The 23,091-nt window shown below is 42.1% G+C and overlaps 1 long non-coding RNA gene across 1 annotated transcript; it reads left to right on the top strand.

Annotated features, from left to right (window-relative positions):
- Positions 1-19,195: 19,195 nt before the first annotated feature.
- Positions 19,196-20,038, top strand: LOC123428557. Its single transcript, XR_006622576.1, has 2 exons — positions 19,196-19,692; positions 19,778-20,038. It is a non-coding gene; the product is annotated as an uncharacterized LOC123428557 (long non-coding RNA).
- Positions 20,039-23,091: the final 3,053 nt, after the last annotated feature.

The raw sequence follows: 23,091 nt of genomic DNA, 5'->3' as shown, positions 1-23,091 counted from the left end.
TCCCTTTGTAAGAGATGAGTTCTCGTTCGAAACCCTGCTACTTCGAGAGAGATTGTCAGTTTTGTACACGAAGTGCATCCAGTCTTTGTCGTAGCCCTCTCAACTTTTTAACACATGCTATATGGGTGAAATGATGATAGCATGCCAACTTTCAACATTTTCAGAGTTCATCTTTAGTGCTTTTCAATTTCAGGGTCAACTAGCTCAAAAAAAATAAGTAAATGCACGAAATATACCAAATGAAGTCAGAAATTTTTGAAATTTTGTGATGTGCCTTTGAATGGTGCATTTTTAACACACAAAAAGTATGGGGTTCAAATAAGTTCAAAAAAAAAATGAAATCCCTTTGTAAGAGATGAGTTCTCGTTCGAAACCCTACTACTTCGAGAGAGATTGTCAGTTTTGTACACGAAGTGCATCCATTCTTTGTCATAGCCCTCTCAACTTTTTAACACATGCTATGTGGGTGAAATGATGATAGCATGACAACTTTCAACATTTTCAGAGTTCATTTGTAGTGCTTTTCAATTTCGGGGTCAACTAGCTCAAAAAAATAAGTAAATGCACGAAATATAACAAATGAAGTCAGAAATTGTTGAAATTTTGTGATGTGCCTCTGAATGGTGCATTTTGAACACACAAAAAGTATGGAGTTCAAATAAGTTTAAAGAAATGAGATCCCTTTATAAGAGATGAGTTCTTGTTCGAAACCCTCCTACTTCGAGAGAGATTGTCAGTTTTGTACATGAAGTGCATCCAGTCTTTGTCGTAGCCCTCTCAACTTTTTAACACATGCTGTGTAGGTGAAATGATGATAGCATGACAACTTTCAACATTTTCAAAGTTCATTTGTAGTGCTTTTCAATTTCAGGGTCAACTAGCTCAAAAACAAATAAGTAAATGCACGAAATATACCAAATGAAGTCAGAAATTGTTGAAATTTTGTGATGTGCCTTTGAATGGTGCATATTGAACACACAAAAAGTATGGAGTTCAAATAAGTTCAAAAAAATGAAATCCTTTTGTAAGAGATGAGTTCTCGTTCGAAACCCTGCTACTTCGAGAGAGATTGTCAGTTTTGTACACGAAGTGCATCAAGTCTTTGTCATAGCCCTCTCAACTTTTTAACACATGCTATGTGGGTGAAATGATGATAGCATGCCAACTTTCAACATTTTCAGAGTTCATTTGTAGTGCTTTTCAATTTCAGGGTCAACTAGCTCAAAAAAAATAAGTAAATGCACGAAATATACCAAATGAAGTCAGAAATTGTTGAAATTTTGTGATGTGCCTTTGAATGGTGCAAATTGAACACACAAAAAGTATGGAGTTCAAATAAGTTCAAAAAAATGAAATCCCTTTGTAAGAGATGAGTTCTCGTTCGAAACCCTCCTACTTCGAGAGAGATTATCAGTTTTGTACACGAAGTGCATCCAGTCTTTGTCGTAGCCCTCTCAACTTTTTAACACATGCTATGTGGGTGAAATGATGATAGCATGCCAACTTTCAACATTTTCAGAGTTCATTTGTAGTGCTTTTCAATTTCAGGGTCAACTAGCTCAAAAAAATAAGTAAATGCACGAAATATAACAAATGAAGTCAGAAATTGTTAAAATTCTGTGATGTGCCTTTGAATGGTGCATTTTGAACACACAAAAAGTATGGAGTTCAAATAAGTTCAAAAAAAATGAAATCCCTTTGTAAGAGATGAGTTCTCGTTCGAAACCCTCCTACTTCGAGAGTGATTGTCAGTTTTGTACACGAACTGCATCCAGTCTTTGTCGTAGCCCTCTCAACTTTTTCACACATGCTATGTGGGTGAAATGATGATAGCATGACAACTTTCAACATTTTCAGAGTTCATTTGTAGTGCTTTTCAATTTCAGGGTCAACTAGCTCAAAAAAAATAAGTAAATGCACGAACTATAACAAATGAAGTCAGAAATTGTTGAAATTTTGTGATGTGCCTCTGAATGGTGCATTTTGAACACACAAAAAGTATGGAGTTCAAATAAGTTTTAAAAAATGAAATCCCTTTGTAAGAGATGAGTTCTCGTTCGAAACCCTCCTACTTCGAGAGAGATTGTCAGTTTTGTACACGAAGTGCATCCAGTCTTTGTAGTAGCCCTCTCAACTTTTTAACACATGCTATGTGGGTGAAACTATGATAGCATGCCAACTTTCGACATTTTCAGAGTTGATTTGTAGTGCTTTTCAATTTCAGGGTCAACTAGCTCAAAAAAAAATAAGTAAATGCACGAAATATAACAAATGAAGTCAGAAATTGTTGAAATTTTGTGATGTGCCTTTGAATGGTGCATTTTGATCACACAAAAAGTATGGAGTTCAAATAAGTTCAAAAAAAATGAAATCCCTTTTGTAAGAGATGAGTTCTCGTTCGAAACCCTGCTACTTCGAGAGAGATTGTCAGTTTTGTACACGAAGTGCATCCAGTCTTTGTCGTAGCCCTCTCAACTTTTTAACACATGCTATATGGATGAAATGATGATAGCATGCCAACTTTCAACATTTTCAGAGTTCATTTGTAGTGCTTTTCAATTTCAGGGTCAACTAGCTCAAAAAAAATAAGTAAATGCACGAAATATACCAAATGAAGTCAGAAATTTTTGAAATTTTGTGATGTGCCTTTGAATGGTGCATTTTGAACACACAAAAAGTATGGAGTTCAAATAAGTTAAAAAAAATGAAATCCCTTTGTAAGAGACGAGTTCTCGTTCGAAACCCTGCTACTTCGAGAGAGATTGTCAGTTTTGTACACGAAGTGCATCCAGTCTTTGTCGTAGCCCTCTCAACTTTTTAACACATGCTATGTGGGTGAAATGATGATAGCATGACAACTTTCAACATTTTCAGAGTTCATTTGTAGTGCTTTTCAATTTCAGGGTCAACTAGCTCAAAAAAAAATAAGTAAATGCACGAAATATAACAAATGAAGTCAGAAATTGTTGAAAATTTGTCATGTGCCTCTGAATGGTGCATTTTGAACATACAAAAAGTATGGAGTTCAAATAAGTTTAAAAAAATGAAATCCCTTTGTAAGAGATGAGTTCTCGTTCGAAACCCTGCTACTTCGAGAGAGATTGTCAGTTTTGTACACGAAGTGCATCCAGTCTTTGTCGTAGCCCTCTCAACTTTTTAACACATGCTATGTGGGTGAAATGATGATAGCATGCCAACTTTCAACATTTTTAGAGTTCATTTGTAGTGCTTTTCAATTTCAGGGTCAACTAGCTCAAAACAAAATAAGTAAATGCACGAAATATACCAAATGAAGTCAGAAATTGTTGAAATTTTGTGATGTGCCTTTGAATGGTGCATTTTGAACACACAAAAAGTATGGAGTTCAAATAAGTTCAAAAAAATGAAATCCCTTTGTAAGAGATGAGTTCTCGTTCGAAACCCTCCTACTTCGAGAGAGATTGTCAGTTTTGGTACACGAAGTGCATCCAGTCTTTGTTGTAGCCCTCTCAACTTTTTAACACATGCTATGTGGGTGAAATTATGATAGCATGCCAACTTTCAACATTTTCAGAGTTCATTTGTAGTGCTTTTCAATTTCAGGATCAACTAGCTCAAAAAAATAAGTAAATGCACGAAATATACCAAATGAAGTCAGAAATTGTTGAAATTTTGTGATGTGCCTTTGAATGGTGCATTTTGAACACACAAAAAGTATGGAGTTCAAATAAGTTCAAAAAAATGAATTCCCTTTGTAAGAGATGAGTTCTCGTTCGAAAACCTCCTACTTCGAGAGAGATTGTCAGTTTTGTACACGAAGTGCATCCAGTCTTTGTCGTAGCCCTCTCAACTTTTTAACACATGCTATGTGGGTGAAATGATGATAGCATGACAACTTTCAACATTTTTAGAGTTCATTTGTAGTGCTTTTCAATTTCAGGGTCAACTAGCTAAAAAAAATAAGTAAATGCACGAAATATAACAAATGAAGTCAGAAATTGTTGAAATTTTGTGATGTGCCTCTGAATGGTGCATTTTGAACACACAAAAAGTATGGAGTTCAAATAAATTTAAAAAAAATGAAATCCCTTTGTAAGAGATGAGTTCTCGTTCGAAACCCTGCTACTTCGAGAGAGATTGTCAGTTTTGTATACGAACTGCATCCAGTCTTTGTCGTAGCCCTCTCAACTTTTTAACACATGCTATGTGGGTGAAATGATGATAGCATGCCAACTTTCAACATTTTCAGAGTTCATTTGTAGTGCTTTTCAATTTCAGGGTCAACTAGCTCAAAAAAAATAAGTAAATGCACGAAATATACCAAATGAAGTCAGAAATTGTTGAAATTTTGTGATGTGCCTTTGAATGGTGCATTTTGAACACACAAAAAGTATGGAGTTCAAATAAGTTCAAAAAAAATGAAATCCCTTTGGAAGAGATGAGTTCTCGTTCGAAACCCTGCTACTTCGAGAGAGATTGTCAGTTTTGTACACGAAGTGCATCCAGTCTTTGTCGTAGCCCTCTCAACTTTTTAACACATTCTATGTGGGTGAAATGATGATAGCATGCCAACTTTCAACATTTTCAGAGTTCATTTGTAGTGATTTTCAATTTCAGGGTCAACTACCTCAAAAAAAAGTAAATGCACGAAATATACCAAATGAAGTCAGAAATTGTTGAAATTTTGTGATGTGCCTTTGAATGGTGCATTTTGAACACACAAAAAGTATGGAGTTCAAATAAGTTAAAAAAATGAAATCCCTTTGTAAGAGATGAGTTCTCGTTCGAAACCCTGCTACTTCGAGAGAGATTGTCAGTTTTGTACACGAAGTGCATCCAGTCTTTTTCGTAGCCCTCTCAACTTTTTAAGACATGCTATATTGGTGATATGATGATAGCATGCCAACTTTCAACATTTCCAGAGTTCATTTGTAGCGCTTTTCAATTTCAGGGTCAACTAGCTCAAAAAAAATAAGTAAATGCACGAAATATACCAAATTAAGTCAAAATAACAAAATAGATAATAGTTTGGATAGTCAAAATTATTAATTATGAAAATAAAAAATAGTTTTGTATTATTTATTCAATTTGACACACTTTTCATTATCATAGTTTTGTCAAATTCTCAAATATGCAAAAAGAATTTTTAATAAACATAGTTTTTAATTGAAAATAACAAAATAGATAATAGTTTGGATAGACAAAATTATTAATTCTGAAAATAAAAAATAGTTTTGCATTATTTATTCAATTTGAAACACTTTTCATTATCATAGTTTTGTCAAATTCTCAAATATGCAAAAAGAATTTTTAATAAACATAGTTTTTAATTGAAAATAACAAAATAGATAATAGTTTGGATAGTCAAAATTATTAATTATGAAAATAAAAAATAGTTTTGCATTATTTATTCAATTTGAAACACTTTTCATTATCATAGTTTTGTCAAATTCTCAAATATGCAAAAAGAATTTTTAATAAAGATAGTTTTTAATTGAAAATAACAAAATAGATAATAGTTTGGTTGGTAAAAATTATTAATTATGAAAATAAAAAAAATTGAAACTATATTCGAGATCATAGAGAAAATTCAACCTAAATTCTCATTTGAATTTAGATTGAATTTTCCCTATAATTTCTAATATAGTTACAATTTTCAGTGAGTTTAGGCGTGTAAGCCTGCTTTAGAGAGGAGCTCGATGGAGAACCTGCGACGGGGCTTATAAACAAGTGTTAGTCCCCCTCGCTGGGCGAGGTGGGACTAAACTTATCGTACAGCCGAGGAGGGTCTTTAGTCCCGGTTGGTGCCACGCCCCGGGACTAAAGACCCCCTTTAGTTCCGGCTGGAGCCACGCCCCGGGACTAAAGACCCCCTACTTCCCGCCTCTTGGTCTGCCCGAAAAGATGCCTTTAGTCCCGGGTCGTGGCTCCACTCGGGACTAAAGGGGGTCTTTAGTCCCGGCCCGAGCCACGCACCGGGACTATAGATCCACCTATATAAGCGGGACTTCGAAAATTTCCAACCCAATTCGTCCATTTCTCTTCTTCTTCCTCTCGTTCTCCTGCCCGGTGCGGCATAGCGACGAACGTAACCGACGCCGTCAGGCTGCCCGTCGTCCTGCTCGCCGTCGCCCGTCCTCCTCGGCGTCGCGCCGTCCTCCTCGCCGCCGCGCCGTCCTCCTCGCCGCCGCGCCGTCCTCCGTGTCGTCCTCCTCGCCAACACTCCGGCCAGTAAGCCCCCCGCCCCCTCCTCCCCAACACTCCGGCCAGTATAGAAGAAAAGAAGAAAAAGGAGAAGAGAAGAAGAAAAAGGAGAAGAAAGGAAGAAAAAGGAGAAGAAAAGAATAAAAAGGAGAAGAAAAGAAGAAAAAGAAAAGATTTTTTTGTCATTTAATTCCTATTGTTATTAGGTTTGTGCTAGATTATTAGGGTTAGTAATATTTAGAATTAGGTTAGGGTTACAAGAAGAAGAAATATGAACAAAAATAAGAAAATAAGATTAGGAAAAATTAAAATAAGAAGAGGAGGAGAAGAAAAGAAGAAAAAGTGTATATTGTATAGTGTATATGCTTAAGTGTATAGTGTATATAGTGTATAGTGTATAAGGAGAGGAGAAATTTTGCTATAGTGTATATAGTGTATAGTGTATAAGAAAAGAAGAAAAGAAGAGGAGGAGAAGAGAAGAAAAGAAGAGGAGGAGAAGAGAAGAAAGAAGAGGAGGAGAAGAAAAATGAAAATAAGTGTTAATAGTTTAATTTTGCTATTGTATATGCTTAATTGTTAATAATTTATTTTTAGCAAGAAAATTAATAGAACTAGTTTATTTTTTTAGTTCATTTTACGATGCCTATCTCGCATCCTCGTCGTCGACTCGGCGGAGGACACCTGCTTGATCAGAGGGGCCATGTCCGGGACTGGGCTCCGCCCGGCTGGTATTGGGAGGTGCTACCTTCCGGGGGGGGCGTAGGTTGGTGAGGAGCCAGCCCGTCGTTGACCCGATCCTTGTTTGTTTTGGAATTATGCCCTAGAGGCAATAATAAATGTAATTATTATTATAATTCTTGTATCAAGATAATCGTTTATTATCCATGCTATAATTGTATTGAATGAAGACTCATTTACATGTGTGGATACATAGACAAAACACCGTCCCTAGCATGCCTCTAGTTGGCTAGCCAGTTGATCAAAGATAGTCAGTGTCTTCTGATTATGAACAAGGTGTTGTTGCTTGATAACTGGATCACATCATTAGGAGAATCACGTGATGGACTAGACCCAAACTAATAGACGTAGCATGTTGATCGTATCATTTTATTGCTACTGTTTTCAGCGTGTCAAGTATTTGTTCCTATGACCATGAGATCATATAACTCACTGACACCGGAGGAATGCTTTGTGTGTATCAAACGTCGCAACGTAACTGGGTGACTATAAAGGTGCTTTACAGGTATCTCCAAAGGTGTTAGTTGAGTTAGTATGGATCAAGACTGGGATTTGTCACTCCGTGTGACGGAGAGGTATCTCGGGGCCCACTCGATAATACAACATCACACACAAGCCTTGCAAGCAATGTAACTTAGTGTAAGTTGCGGGATCTTGTATTACGGAATGAGTAAAGAGACTTGCCGGTAAACGAGATTGAAATAGGTATACGGATACTGACGATCGAATCTCGGGCAAGTAACATACCGAAGGACAAAGGGAATGACATACGGGATTATATGAATCCTTGGCACTGAGGTTCAAACGATAAGATCTTCGTAGAATGTGTAGGATCCAATATGGGAATCCAGGTCCCGCTATTGGATATTGACCGAGGAGTCTCTCGGGTCATGTCTACATAGTTCTCGAACCCGCAGGGTCTGCACACTTAAGGTTCGACGTTGTTTTATGCGTATTTGAGTTATATGGTTGGTTACCGAATGTTGTTTGGAGTCCCGGATGAGATCACGGACGTCACGAGGGTTTCCGGAATGGTCCGAAAACGAAGATTGATATATAGGATGACCTCATTTGATTACCGGAAGGTTTTCGGAGTTACCGGGAATGTACCGGGAATGACGAATGGGTTCCGGGAGTTCACCGGGGGGGCAACCCACCCCGGGGAAGCCCATAGGCCATGAGGGTGGCGCACCAGCCCTTAGTGGGCTGGTGGGACAGCCCAAAAGGGCCCTATGCGCCAAGGATAAGAAATCAAAGGAAAAGAAAGAAAAAGGGAGGTGGGAAAGGAGAGAAGGACTCCACTTTCCAATCCTAGTTGGACTAGGATTGGAGGAGGACTCCTCCCCCCTTGGTGGCGCAGCCCTTGGGGCTCCTTGAGCCCCAAGGCAAGCCTCCCCTCCCTCCTCCTATATATATGGAGCAATTAGGGCTGATTTGAGACGACTTTCCCACAGCAGCCCGACCACATACCTCCACAGTTTTTCCTCTAGATCGCGTTTCTGCGGAGCTCGGGCGGAGCCCTGCTGAGACAAGATCATCACCAACCTCCGGAGCGCCGTCACGCTGCCGGAGAACTCTTCTACCTCTTCGTCTCTCTTGCTGGATCAAGAAGGCCGAGATCATCGTCGAGTTGTACGTGTGCTGAACGCGGAGGTGCCGTCCGTTCGGTACTAGATCGTGGGACTGATCGCGGGATTGTTCGTGGGGCGGATCGAGGGACGTGAGGACGTTCCACTACATCAACCGCGTTCTCTAACGCTTCTGCTGTACGGTCTACGAGGGTACGTAGATCACTCATCCCCTCTCGTAGATGGACATCACCATGATAGGTCTTCGTGTGCGTAGGAAATTTTTTGTTTCCCTTGCGACGTTCCCCAACATTTTGGTGGCGGTCGCGTGGGCCAGTGAGGGTGCCGAGGCTTCCGGACACCGCGGAGGTGGTACGTCACTGTGTCAGCGAGGAGGATGAGCACGTTTGTCGCTACATTGTTGCGTTGGAGGGCAGGTTCGAGCATACCTGGCATGTTCTTCGGGGATCTCACTGGAGCTATGATCCTATGATGGTTCCTTCTCTTTGGGTGTCCACCGCCCGCGCCGATACCCGTCGGGCGCTACGGTTCTAGATGTATTAGTGATGCTATATGTATGATAGTATTCGAGGAGTATTAATGATAATATTCGACGATGTACGGACAAAAGTGATGATGTATTAGCTTATAATTGAATGCATTCTAATTTGAATACTACTTTATTTTACGATTTGGTTTTGCTTAGTGAATCCTCAAATTGGAAAATTACTCCTACTTTGAATACTATGCAGAAATCTAGGAGTCTCAAATTGGAAAAGTACTCCTACTTTGGTTTTTGGTAGAAAGGTTAAGAGAATCCGTTTTTTGCAGAACTATGGATCCACATATCAGGAACCTCGAAGAGGAAGAACTTCTGGAAGATATAATCAAAGACGGCCCCGACGTTGAACCAGCTGAATCTCCGTCGTTATATCTAAACCAGGACGTTGGAATGGAGGTCGAGCGACACGAAGATGAAGCCGATGGGGCAGGAGATAGGTCCAATGACGGAGAAGGTGATAGCTCCACTGATGGAGAAGCCGGTGAAGAGGAGAAGTCCGGCGACGTATACATATGAAGTTCGACAATCACTTGTAATATGTGAAAAATATTGGAGATAGCTCTATATTGTATACATATACATTCATTTGACGAATATTTCTCCCTCTTAGGCCTCCACATCGAGCAAAACTACGAAACGAGGCCCGACTAGAAAGTTGGATGCACGGATGCATTACACATTTGATGTGATATTTCCTACGGGCGAACCCAAGCTTCCTAAGAATGTTGCTAACACATTCAAGAAGCAATGCGGAGTTCTCGTTAGGGATCACGTCCCGATCAGCGTTCAGGAGTGGAACAAGCGCAAAGGGGCAGCCGATAGTGACTATGTCGCCGAAAGGTACAAGGATAATCTTTGGAATGATCTCATGTCACATTTCAACCTGCCAGAATGTGAGAATGAAGACGCCGCAGACAAACTGAGGGCCAAAGTCAAGCAGTGGACTCTGAAGAAGATGGCCGAACTGTTCCGTAGCTGGAAGAAGAAGCTATGGAAAAACTATCTGAAGACACAGAAAGTGCCAGTATTCGAGGGGTATCTAGCCAAGCAGGCGAATCACTGGAAGGCATTTCAAGAGTACAAGGAGTCAGAAGATGCCCAGGCATTATCAGAAAAGAACAAGATAAATGCCGACAAGAAGATATATCACCACAAGCTGGGGCCAGGGGGCTATGAGACTGCCATCCCAAAGTGGGATAAGAAAGAGCAAGATCTGATATATAAAGGCGTCGTACCTGGACCACTCCGTGATGAGTGGGAATTGAGAGCAAGAAATTGGTTCCTTGCGCATGATGGGTCGTACGACGAAACAACAGGGGACCTCATCTGCAATGACAATCTTAGGATACCCAGGGAGAATTGGAAAAGGATAGTGAAAGAAATTAAGGTGGGAAGAAGAAAGTTCACTGCAGATAGAGAGAAATATTTGCTCACACTGGTCCTCGGCAATGACGAACATGGAGGACGAACGCGAGGCTTCGGTCCTTCTTACCCGTGGTGGCTTGGGTTTGCCAGAGACCAAGACACTTACAAAAGCCGAGAGAGAGCAAAGAAGCGGCAGCAGGATGAGGAGACTGACAAGTTCAACCAGTTGCTTGCCAGGATTAACGAGCAAAAGAAGCAGATTGATGAGCTTAGAGGAGTACCGCGCCAGGAAGATCCTGCAGTTGATATTACCGGCGCCCCATCTAAGCGGAAAAGCAGCGTGGCTGAATCTGATAGAGGGCGCCGGAAAAGCAGCGTGGTTGATGCACGAAGAATGATAGAGGGCGGTCCCGGCTACCCCGTGGATGGAATCAAGGGGTCAACATCATGTGAACTCCATCAGAAATTCAAGAACATATCCATGAAGGTGGCCGTCGGACAAGCTTTACCTTCTGGCCCTGATGCACGCTGGCATGGCCGTGAGATTCCAGCTGGCTTTGCTAAAGTCGGGGTGGATGAAATCATGACGGGGTTTAATGATATGGAGCTCGACATAGCTAGACCCGAAGATGAGAGGACACTCGGAGAAGTACTGGGTGGAGTCATCCTATGGGACAAGAACTACATCAAGCTTCCAGGCTCGGCCCCAAGGACAACACCGCCTCCGAGTCGTCGCAGGTCACCTACACCTCCATTACCTCCAAGCCCTCCACATGACGTCAGCCAGCATAACACGAGTCCATCTCGATCACCGCCGCCGGACTTGGGTCGTCCGACTCCGCCGCCGCCCGCACATGATACTATGTGGAAGCGTGCCAGCAAGAACGCTTCGTCGAAGATTTCTAAGGGACGGAGCTCCCCAAAGCGCAAACTGTCGCCCCTCCCAAAGGTACCTCATGCTAATCTTCCTATCAGACCTTATGATCGTACCCCCGAGGAAAACGCCAGGATAGCAAAGGAACAACATGAGGCGCATATGAAAAGGAAGGAACCCGAGCCCCGCCCGAAATACACCGAGAAGAACATAGCATGGGCAAAAGACTTCCTAACCACTCCATCACAGTATGACTTACACTATAAGCCTGATGACTATACACGCACATTGCAGAAGGAAGTGAAAAAGAGCAAGTCACATGCAAGTGCAAGTGGGAGCAAATCAAATTCAACTACAAGCAAGAAAAAAATCATACGTTCCTCAGCTTGGAGAACAGGCCAAACAGTCGATCCCACCCCTCAAGGTGTTAACCGAGAATGTTCCCCCTCCGGTGCAGGGGCAAGCTTTTGAAAACGCAAAGGAGTTGGCGGATGAATGTGGTATCTCGGTTGAAAATTTGCTGGCTTCCCAAGACGACAGGATACCCAAGGCTGTGGTAGCCCCTAAGCCACAGTTTGTCATGGGAGAGCCTTTGGTTAGCAAAGATGATCTCCCAACAAATATGCGTTACTTGCATAAATGGTACTTAAGTGAATCAAAGAATGGGAGAACGATGATCGTGCTGAGTGTCCCACAGGAGTACTACGGCCGCTCCGAAGAAATCCATATCGACTTTGATGAACTCTTCCAGATGTACAATGGCGACGCTCTCGACAAATCGCTTATGAGTTGCTATTGTCTGTAAGTTTTTCAATTCGTTGTCTATATATAACTTGTTTAGTTATTTCAATTCATTTTCTATATATAACTTGTACTCTATTATGCAGAATGAAGATTCTGGAGTGTAAAAGTAAGAGCATCATAAATATTGGGTTTATTGATCCAGATAAAATACATATAGCGACGCTAACTAATTATCCCAAGGAGACGGAGGAAAACCTACTAAGGTTTCTAAGAGATCAAAATTTCTGTGATCACATACTGTTTCCATACAACTTCAGGTGAGGGTCTTTACTCTGTTGTGTCCATTCACTTATAAGTGTAATTGATAAGTTACTCACACACATATATATATATATATACATGTGCAGCTTTCATTGGATTCTGTTGGACATTCAAATTGATAAGGGAATAGTTGATGCCTTCGACCCATTATCGAGACCCTTGGAACAGTTCCAAAGCCTGCAGGACATGCTCCAAGGGTAATTTTAATCATTCTTGCGCTCTATCGGTCTCTTTCGATTATTTTCTGATATATCAATTAATGAAAAACTTAGCAAATCATTATCCTTGTTGGGCAGGGTTTGGAATCGGTTCAAGTGCGTGACTCCCGGTAACTTTCCTGAGAAGCTGACCTCTAGAGCGGCTCAGGTAAGTAGTAGTATGATATACTTCTATTAATTTTCAATACATTTACGATGCTAGATTATTATTTTGATTATATATATTCCATTCTCGTAAAGTGCGACCAGCAGCCACGGGGAACGCATCTATGCGGCTACTATGTTTGCGAGACCATTCACACATTTACCTCTGAGTTCAAGGAGCACAGATTCGACGTAAGCAATGAACATTCACACCTCTATTTTTACCCGTCATTCTTTGTTATCATGATTGATATTCATATTCATCTCCTCTTCTTATATAGCACACGGCCATGAGGACGATGGTCCTACCAGAGCAACGAGCGATTGCTGTTGCAGAGGAGCTTGCGGGATTTCTGAGGACGGAAGCTATAGAAGACAAAGGACGATTTAGTGTAGCTAAGGGCCATTAGTGATGTTCGTCCATGTAATCGAATAGACGGGCTCTAGTCCTGATAATTCAGATCTCCATATAATTGTATATATATGATCGCTTGTAAGATAAGTTAATCTTATATATATATATATGCATAATTATTTCTATTTTAAATTATATGAAAACTAATTCCCGAACACAAAACGAGGCATCACGTTAATCTCCTGAACACCTAAACCCTAAAACCCTAAAACCCTAAAATAATTTCATTCAAAAAAAACCCAAAAGCGAGCAAAATATGAAAATCTTTAGTCCCGGACCGTGTAACGAACCGGGACTAAAGGGCCTGCCCCTGGGGCGCTACGAGGCGCCCACGTGGAGCACCTTTAGTCCCGGCGTGTAAGAGGGCCGGGACGAAAAGGTTAGGCCTTTAGTCCCACCCCTTTAGTCCCGGTTGGTGAACCGGGACTAAAGCCCCTTACGGGCCGGGGCTATAGGCCCTGTCCCCACTAGTGGGGACTACATACGGAGCAAAATGAGTGAATCTACACTCTAAAGTATGTCTATATACATCCGTATGTAGTCCTTTAGTGGAATCTCTAAAAATACTTATATTATGAAACGGAGGGAGTATAATTATAGTGATTTGGGAATCGACATTGAACCGCTCGGTTCTGTGCAAACCGGGCGATTAGCCGGTTTTCTTTGTAATCTCTCAGTTCCACCGGCTTTTCACGGTTCGATGGCATGAACGGTCCGTAGAGCTTAACCAACCGCATTAAGGTCATCGGTTCAGGCTTTTTTGGGTCAAACCATTGGTCTGATCTGATTTTTTAAAACTACGTTTTTTTTGGTTTAGTAGTGTTGATGGTTCAAAACATTTAACCAAGGTCGATACTAAGAGTCGGTCGACCATAACAAAGTAAATCAACTACCTCCTGGTTGCCAGATCATGTGTCAGTTTATGTTTAATATTTTTCCGGTAAATTGATCATCTTCTTTCGACCATCCCTACACATCGCACGGCTAACCTAGTGTATGACACCCGTAGTTAAATATTTTAATGGGGTTCGTCTATGAGTGTACAAGATGAGGAATACTTTTATCCACAACACATTCCTTCCCCTTCATGGCATCACCTGCTTCCTCCCTTCCTCCATGGCGTTGCCTCCGCTTCACGCCATGATAAAGTTTGTCCTTGTTACCTTCCCTTTCATCCATGGCGTTGCTCGCTTGATATCTCCATGATATTAATATATTCCCCATGTCGGAAAAATGGCATCGCTCGCATCCTCCTACCCCCGTCATGGTGTTGCCCTAGCCATCTCTCCTCCACACCACGACGAAGCCTGTCTCCGCTGCCTCCCCTTCCCTCCAAGGCATTGCCCGCACCCTCCTCTTTCGTCACGACGTTGCCAACGTATTTCTCTCCTGCAACGACATCGTCGACCTCCTGCTCTGTACCGAAGACTGAAACATGTTTATACTTTTACAATCCTCACAAGTCGATGTCTTTGCTTACATGGACCTGATAGGAAGGTTATAGCACGAACACTATGATTAGTATGGAAGCGTCCAACGGGTGCATAGTTCCCATCTTTACCCGTAGTATATGCATGATTCTTTTGGATCGAATGAAATATTTAATAACTCAGTGACCAGAGTTGACACAAATTTCAATGGAAGAGTCGCGTGGAAAGACCCTGCATGAAGTGTGTTAGAGGAAAAAAATGGATAGACAAGTGCATGGCATGAGTTTCTCAAATGGTTATCACTAGCTTCTACTCCTCAAAGCCAAAGAGAATATTCTATCAACTTGAAAACCAATTCAGGGTTTCTCTCTTCCGTGCCACTTGACGGATAGGGTAAACTCTCCATGTAAGCTTCGTCAGCAAGCCCATGGATTCACCTCCCCTTTGCTTGCTGCTCCGACGGTTGGTGCCGAGGAGGGAAATCCCGGTGCCTCCACTCCAGTTAGTAGTCTAGGCTAGTTTTTTAGCCCTCGTAGGTGGGGCGCTCGGGCGGATGTCGGTGCTTCTTCTTTCACCTTGTCTTTCGGATGCGACCCTTCTTGAGTTCGTCCATCTAGATAGTCGACGGAGCTCCAGTGTAGATTGACGCCACCTCCTTCTGATGGTGATGTTAGGTTTTCTCGCCATGTGGTGAAATTTGGTGTCGGGTGCTTCAAATCTATTCAAGAGTTCAACGACATCGATTGCATCTCCATGTCACTGGTCCTTAGGAGCACGTGCATAAAAACTTCCCTGCTGTTATCGACAAGGTCAAGCTAGCTCGAGTAGGGGAGCGACAACAATGGCTTGTCGATGGCTCGTTTTGACGGTGGTAGTGGTCGTTCGATGGTATATGAATCTTGATGTAATTTTTATTAAATTTGAGACACTTTGTACTTCGGTGAATTTTGGTAATTGATTTGGATCACTTTCACAAGAAAAAAACTTTGGTTGTCTTGCGCTACTTAGTTTGATGGCTCGCGTCCTAGTTTTTCTATTTTTTTATAGTCGGGCCCACTTCCAACGATAGATGGTACATAAACAGCGAAAAACCACGCGTATGTGGCAATATTTTGGTCAATTAGGTCTCTTTCCCCCGCTCAAATCCCTCCGCCTCCAGATTACAAGAAGCCCAAATCCCCCTTCTCTCGAAGCATCTCCTATCCAAGATCCAGATGTGCTCACTACCATCCTGCCGTTCCCCACCGTCGTCCGCATCCAAGCCGCCCCGCCGTGTGCCTTACCGGACTCTCGTGTCCCACTGCAGCCCGTCTCTCCATCGTCTCCCCTCCCTCCTGCCGTCTCCCCTGCATCACCACCACACTGTGGTGTGCCCCTCCGCCCGGCCATGCCGCACGCCGCACTGCCCTGTCGTCTTCTTCCCCTCGTATATCTCCAGCATGGTCCTCACGGCCGCGTTGACCATGGCCACACCAACAAGGATGACGGCGACGCGCGACCCATGGTGACCTTGCCCGACTGCTACTTGGACGACCACCGGATCTACCCAACATCGTACCCCCTACATCTCTCCAACAGGTCTCTCTCACTAAGGTTTTACTTGTGTGCCAGAACTCGTGCTTCCATCAAGAATTACCCATATTACATATTGTCAATGCCTGCTCACTGTAGACAGGCATGTTTCTTTCACTATAAATCTTGTATATTTAGGAGATAAATAGACTAATTGGGGATAATTATGTGACTATGAAGTAATTATTATTAATTTGAGTACTTTCTAATCAGTAAATAAAGTGTAAATCTAGAAATAGATTGACTTGAACAGCACCAAGAGAAACTCACTGAGAGTTGTTGAATTACACATGACGGTGAATGTATTATGGACACATTGCAAGTAGATTAACCTTCTCTTGTTATAAAAGTGCCACTTTGAGTCTATATAACAGATGGTGCCATCTTATTAATGCAATTATCAGAGTTGTGATCTTAAACACATTGTTGTATCAGGAGGTCTGATAAAATATAATTTCTCTACCAACTAGGCATTCCCCTTTGATCTTATTGCCGTGTAAGTATGCAGCATTATCGTTCAGTGCCTCGGTTTCAGCATTAGTTTTTCACTCTTTATTTATCATTGAATTGGCTTCTTTATCTGCAAGAACATGTTCTTACCGGTGGTCCGGGTCTGATGGTTGATGGATACTATCATCTAATTTAGTCTCTTGCACAAAAAAGCTTCTTGAGGTGATGTTATGTAGTTTGAGCTTATAAACGTACTTGCGAGCCTTTTGAGCTAACCACTTGGTGTATCCCTGTTCTTTTGCAGACTTTGGCAACTAAAGAAGGAATGCCTATAGACGAAATTCCCCCATCTTCAGTTCCACCTCCTGCTTGTTCACCATCTCTTGCAGTTTTTTTGAAACAAGCCAAGAACCACCAGCTTTGTGTGCTCGACAACACACATATCATGTAAGTTCCCTACCCAATAGCCATGAATGCTTGCATTGCTGCTGCTTTCTACCCAATACCCATGAATGATTGTTGCTTGCCTGTTTGTTGTTCCCAGTCAATTACCAATTTCAGAATTAAATTAATTGTGCACGCAATCGATTTAGTGCAAATCATCGTGGTATGTGTCTTTCCAGTTCGTCTAGTGATAATAATCTGGGACAGATTCGGCCTAGCTTAGCACATATATTTCAGGAAACTAAGTATCACAGATTCAGCGTAGCCTAGCACATATCTTTTAGGAATGTAACTATTACTGATTCAGCGTAGCGTAGCACATGTCTTTTAGATCAAGCTGAGGTTTTAGTGTTCTTTAATGGGTTGTGTTTACGACTCACAAAGCAGTATCATGTGTTGTGCAAGCTGCCGAAACACTAGGAGAGGTACATAATCATCGTATTTCAGTATTTAGAACATTAATCAAGAAATAAAATCTCTTTTAGGATAGGGATGAATCAAAATCTTAATCCAATATTATGTCAAACTTTCCTAAGGATGGTAATTCACTTGCCAACTTCGTTCCTGCTCTAGAAGATTTACACAGCACGAAAACAACCCTGTACGTCGGCATGTTGTCCCAGCAAGCAAAAAATTGAAAATTCACTACACAACGCTTTTAGTAATTATTATTAAAGCTTCGTGTCCGACTTTGATATGCGAGTTTGATAGGAGTAGTAGATAATGCTTTGGTTATAAAACTTCTATTCTGTCAAACTGAAAATATTAATCTGCCCTATGAAATGATAACATATATTAGAGGGTGCTTGGATCCAAGAGACTAAAACTAGTCTGACTAAAACTAGTCTCTTTAAGAGGCTAAAGTTCCAAGCACCCCTGACTAAAGAGAGGCTAAAACTAGTCTTGAGGCTAAAATCTTTTAGTCAGGGGTACCCCTACTAAAATATGCATTAGTCCTCTCTCTCCTCATTTAACTCCTCATGCAAGTTCTGGATTGGAGGGTTTGGAGGATAATAAATGCTCATTAACTTGATTTTAGTCTCTTTAGTACTTGGATCCAAGCATGGGTGAGGCTAGCAAGTTTTAGTCTCATTACTTTTAGTCATGGGACTAAAACATATCCAAGCACCCTCTTAATCAATTGTGGGCATTCTCGCAATTCTTTGTTGGTGTTTATTGGCCTTTTTTTTCAGGCTGCAGGTGGAGGTGGATTTAAATGGGACTACCAAACCCATCCCACTTAAATTGTATTAATGGGGTCCCATTGGAAAGAAAAATGATTAAGTGGACTTTTGCTATTACCCCGCCGGGAACCCACTTTGACCCACCAGCTTCGAGAGGAACTACGGGAGGCGCCGCGGCGCAAGCACGCAGCAGATCAAGGAGAGGAGAGAAGAGAATTAGATCTACAACGGAGTGGAAGATCCCAGGCTGAACCAGTAAAGGTAGTTGTTGATGGGGGAGGCGCCGAGGACGTGAAGCCCGCCGCCACCGCTGTCGGGGTGTACGAACAAAGGGAGGAGCAGGAGCAGGTTGCGGCAAGGCGGCACTGCTGAAGCTGTACGCCGGCAGCACTCGCAGGCGCATCTTCTTCCCTCCCTGCTCCCAGACACCAGCTCGAAGCAGAGTCTTGCCCAGCTCAACTAGAACAACTTCGCCATTTGCATGACACAGATCTGATTGGTAATTCACTTGTTGGATACAGTGGGATTGGATTGGAGCAGTGGGATGGGTTTGATGGACAGCCATGAGTTGGGGACGAGGAAGAATCCAGCGAAACCCCAACAAACCAACCAAAAATTTACTGGGATATTAGTTATCTCCCACTAAGCATTGGTGGGACTAAGTGGGGCTGTGGTGGGACTCCATGGTCAGTCCCACGTGCAGCCTGAGTAGTTATATATATCATATGTTGTTGACTGCACTTTCTAGTATCTCCATACATAGTTAAATAAATCTCCTGGAAATATATTGTGGACATATGCTACAAAAAAGGTTCGAAATGAATTTCTTTCTTGGGAAGTAATTTTGTTTTCCAGTGTGCAGGCATGCTATTGGGTTTGGAGGGTTTATTCAACTTATAGAAAGGGGTCGTATGCACCAAAGAATAGTAGAGATGGAGATGCTCGTGGGGTCTGCAAAGCTATGGAGCCAGGTGAAGGTGTCATATGCATGTTTGCATCTTTTCTTCTCATGAATCTTATATCAAGAAATATAATTCAGGAAACAAGTATTTAGGTGGAGCAATACCAGTTTTCCATAAATATTATCCACCAACTGCACTGTAATTTGAACCATTCATTTTTTGTTAAATGCGTTAACTAGGTGAATTTTCTCAAAAAAGGCTGCCATTGTTTTCTAAAACATTAGTGGGCATGGCAACGCGCCCCTTTATGTCCCAGTGTTTACTGTTTGAAAACTTTTTGCGACCACTTCGGTTAGCTACTAGCAAGTATGCACGTGCGCACACACACATGCCCACAACAACAAGCATGCACATACAACACAACACACATGGACTGCTCTTGATTTGTCAATAGTATGCTGTCACTTTTCTTTGATCTTCTCTACCACTGATTGTTTTTTCAATACTAAGGGAAGTCGAAGTTTCTGATTGGTGATCCTTTTGCTTCAGGATACTTAATTGCCTTGCATTGAGCTTTTGTAAGTTAATGTATTTTCTTCCATATTCCAAAATTATATTTGTGTACATTTAGTCACATAACTGAAGGTCCAATTTCTTTTACAGATTCGAACGAGGGATAATTGAGTAGTAGCTGAATTCTCCGGTTGGATCAAGAAGCAAACAAAATTAGAAAAAATTACTTAGCAATAACTGTAGTTTACATTCATAGTTGAAAAAAATGTAATATCATGCAGAAGATCTTTTTCTTTGTTTGAATTGAAGCAAATGCTATGATGTAATATTCTTCATATATATGTTCTTTGTAGTCAAATTATATGAATGATATATTGTTGGATCAATATTATTGGTATTTGTTTATTGTAATGCATATGTATTCTGTATTGTTGTATATTCATATTAAATATCTTGATATTTTCAATTTGTATATTTCATGCTTCAGGTTCTTTATCATTTTAATGGTGCAAGGTATCAAAATAAAATAATTAACTATTTGAGAAATTCAAGTGATTTTATTAAATAAACCTATAAAATGGATACCTAATTTTGTGGTTAATAATTTAAAACAAAATACATTAATTATGATTACATACTAATATATTAGTTTTACAAATGGTGTTACTGTGGTCACAAAATGTGTCACCGGGTTGTTGCCAATTATAGATTATACTGTTATGATACTTGAATATTATGTTACATGTTGTGTTACTATAGGTACAAAATCATGTTACCACAATGTTCTACGTCTACAGAAAATATGTTACAGTGGGTGTTACTATAGTTATAAAAATGTGTTACTGGAGTCACTTCGTAACACATAATATGCATGTTACTACAATGTAATAGTAACACAATTTTTAATATACGGTAAGAATTATTATATGTGACAGTGGACACCACATAGTAACACGGTCTAATGGAACACATTTCAAAATGTGTTACTGTATGGGTTAGTAACACTGTTTTGGGCCTGTAGTAACATAACACTGTGTTACCAAAGCTCTGTCATGTTGTAGTGTGAAGGTGTTGCTTCTGACTACACTAATCTGGATAATTGCAAAGAGTGTAGTGGATCCCCATTTTGAAGATTGCTTTGTCTTCTGTCCAAAGCCCAACTTTTATGTCGCTGCTTTTCTTTCTAGCCTTACACTTCTGACTACACTAATCTGGATAATTGCAAAGAGTGTAGTGGATCCCCATTTTGAAGATTGCTTTGTCTTCTGTCCAAAGCCCAACTTTTATGCCGCTGCTTTTGTTTCTAGCCTTACACTTCTGACTACACTAATCTGGATAATTGCAAAGAGTGTAGTGGATCCCCATTTTGAAGATTGCTTTGTCTTCTGTCCAAAGCCCAACTTTTATGTTGCTGCTTTTGTTTCTAGCCTTACACTCAAAGAAATGATCTACTTCACTCAATGATGGAATGTTTTGTGGCCTACCCATCAGAATTATTCAGACGGAAAGAGAGTTTAGATCGGCAATGCTCACAGCAGGGAAAGAAGAGGCCATGGCGGGCTCGGCAGGTGAGGTCGCGATGGGGCTCGTCACCGGCGGGGCTTGGTCCGGCTAGGCTCCTCGTAGGGGTCGAGGCCATGGGCGGTGGAGCTCCTGCACCTGCACACGAACACGGAGAGAGAGAGAGAGTTACAGGAGTGGGATGGGGAGGTTGAAGGAGGAGGGAGAAGGGCGGCGCAGGGAACAACCTCGGATTCTGACAGGCGGAGGTGCTCCGGCGAAGGGGTTGCTATCACATCCCTGACCCCTTAAGCAAGTTAGCTTGTGCTCATGTTTTCTTGCATTGCATCTAGGAAATTCTCAACAAGAACAAAGCAAATGATGAAGGAAAATGCTAAAACCCTAGCCACTTCTTAAAGTGAGGGAAAATTCAAACTAGTTAAAATCAATGAACCCAAAATGGCCTCAAGAAAAGTTCAATCTTTCTGATAAATCATGAAAGTAAATGAGCAATGAAGAAAACCATTTTATTAACATTTTAAGCATTTTAAATAAATGCAAAAGCTACTGGTTTCAAGTTTTAAATTTGAAATCAGAAACTTTAAACTTTCAAAATTATTGAAAACTTTGGAAATGGTTGGAAATATTCCAACAAATATTGTGGTGTGTTTAAAATAGTTTTTACAAACTATTTGGGAGTTAAAATAAATGGTAAATCAATGAAATAGCAAAACAGAAACAAAACAGAAAAGAAAATGAGAAAAGCTTACCTGACGCTCACCTGGCCCAGCCCATCTCCTTCCTGTCATCTTCCTCCCCCGCCAGTGGGCAGCAGGAGGTGGCCGCCGCGTACTCCGGCGCGGCCACGCACCTGTGCGCCTGCCTGGCCGCCGCTTCGCGCTGGCAAGCATGGGGATAACCTCCCCGAGCTCGTAGCTATCCGTTCCCCAGCTCATTCTCCCCCCTCTGCCTCGTTTCTTTCTGCCGCCATTGGAGCCCGAGCAGAGCTCGAGCTCGCCGTCGTTCTAGCCTCCCCTCCTTCCTTCTGAGCCGCGCAATAGCTCCGCCGCAACTCCCTGAAGCTCCCTAGCCACGAGCCCGACGCCCAGACGCAGTGAAACGACGAGACGCAGTCGTCTTCTTCCTCGGGTCACCGAAGTTCGTCACCGGCGTTCTCCCTCTCCAGGCCGTCCCCGAGCAAGCTAGCGCCACCACTGCACTCCTCTAGGCCTAGTTTCATCGGAGCCCAAGCTTGCGCTTCTTTCCCCCAAGATCTCCCCGTCGATCCCCTCCTCTAGGCCTAGTTTCATCGGAGCCCGACGAGATCTACCGCGGGAGCTCGTCGCCGGTAGCCCTCCGGTGATCAGCTCGTCCCTCTGAGGCCACCAGCAGCTTCAGGCCGTCGCGTAGATGCTGTAGGAGCTGAGTCCCGTGCGTAGATCCCTCTGTATCGAAGACCCCGATGTCGCCCGAACCTTGGCCGCCGCCAAGCTCGTCGCCGGCGTCATCCCCGGCCAGATCAGCCCCAGCCAAGTGCAAAAATGGACCCGCGGAAGAAGTGTCGTTCCTCTGGTGCTCTCCGCGCAGAGTTTGGCCCCCTGTGCGCCGTTTCTGACCCCCTCCGCCGTTCTGATGGTCGCCGGAGGCTCCCCGCCGGCGAGGACGACCTCGCCGCCGGTGGAACTCAGCTGGCCTGAGCCACTGACGTGTGGGGCCAGCCTCTGGATAGTTTAGAAATAGTGAAAATAAATCAGATAAATTAATAAGACACTGACATGTGGGTCCAGTGAGTTTAATTAACTAAATAAGATTAATCCTAATCTAAAATTGACCAGAGACACTGACCAGTGGGTCCCACTAGTCAGGTTTGACTTTCAACGGCCAGTTGGACCTACTGATGCAGTAAAAGTATTTTCCAGTATAAGAATAATTCCAGAAATGTATAAAACTTCAAAAATTCATAG

The sequence above is a fragment of the Hordeum vulgare genome, chromosome 2H (genome assembly GCF_904849725.1).
Source record: "Hordeum vulgare subsp. vulgare chromosome 2H, MorexV3_pseudomolecules_assembly, whole genome shotgun sequence".
Taxonomy (NCBI): Eukaryota; Viridiplantae; Streptophyta; class Magnoliopsida; order Poales; family Poaceae; genus Hordeum; species Hordeum vulgare.
This window is presented reverse-complemented; position numbering and strand designations above follow the sequence as displayed.